This window comes from Plasmopara halstedii, assembly GCF_900000015.1.
Source record: "Plasmopara halstedii genome assembly, contig: Scaffold_650, whole genome shotgun sequence".
Lineage (NCBI taxonomy): Eukaryota > Oomycota > Peronosporomycetes > Peronosporales > Peronosporaceae > Plasmopara > Plasmopara halstedii.
In genome coordinates this window covers 2,443,105-2,443,367 of record NW_020187567.1, presented here as the reverse complement: position 1 = coordinate 2,443,367, position 263 = coordinate 2,443,105, and positions in this window count along the sequence as shown.

Genomic DNA, 263 nt, shown 5'->3' with positions numbered 1-263 from the left:
ATTTTTCATCACCGACACGACATTCACTAGCGACGAGACACATGTATCGACGATCATTTGCTTCGATGATGGAGCCAGAATCATTGTTCGTCAAGATCACATAATTTGCGTAGTCATCGACTTCAATTGTTTCGAGACCCTTGCGTTCAATCTGCGTGCGATCGTCGGTACTGCTTTTGCTTGTCTCCTGCGTTCAAATTCTTCAATATATTCCATATGCTTCCGCTTGTCTCGCGCGTTCAAATTCTTTCAAAGAGGACTCA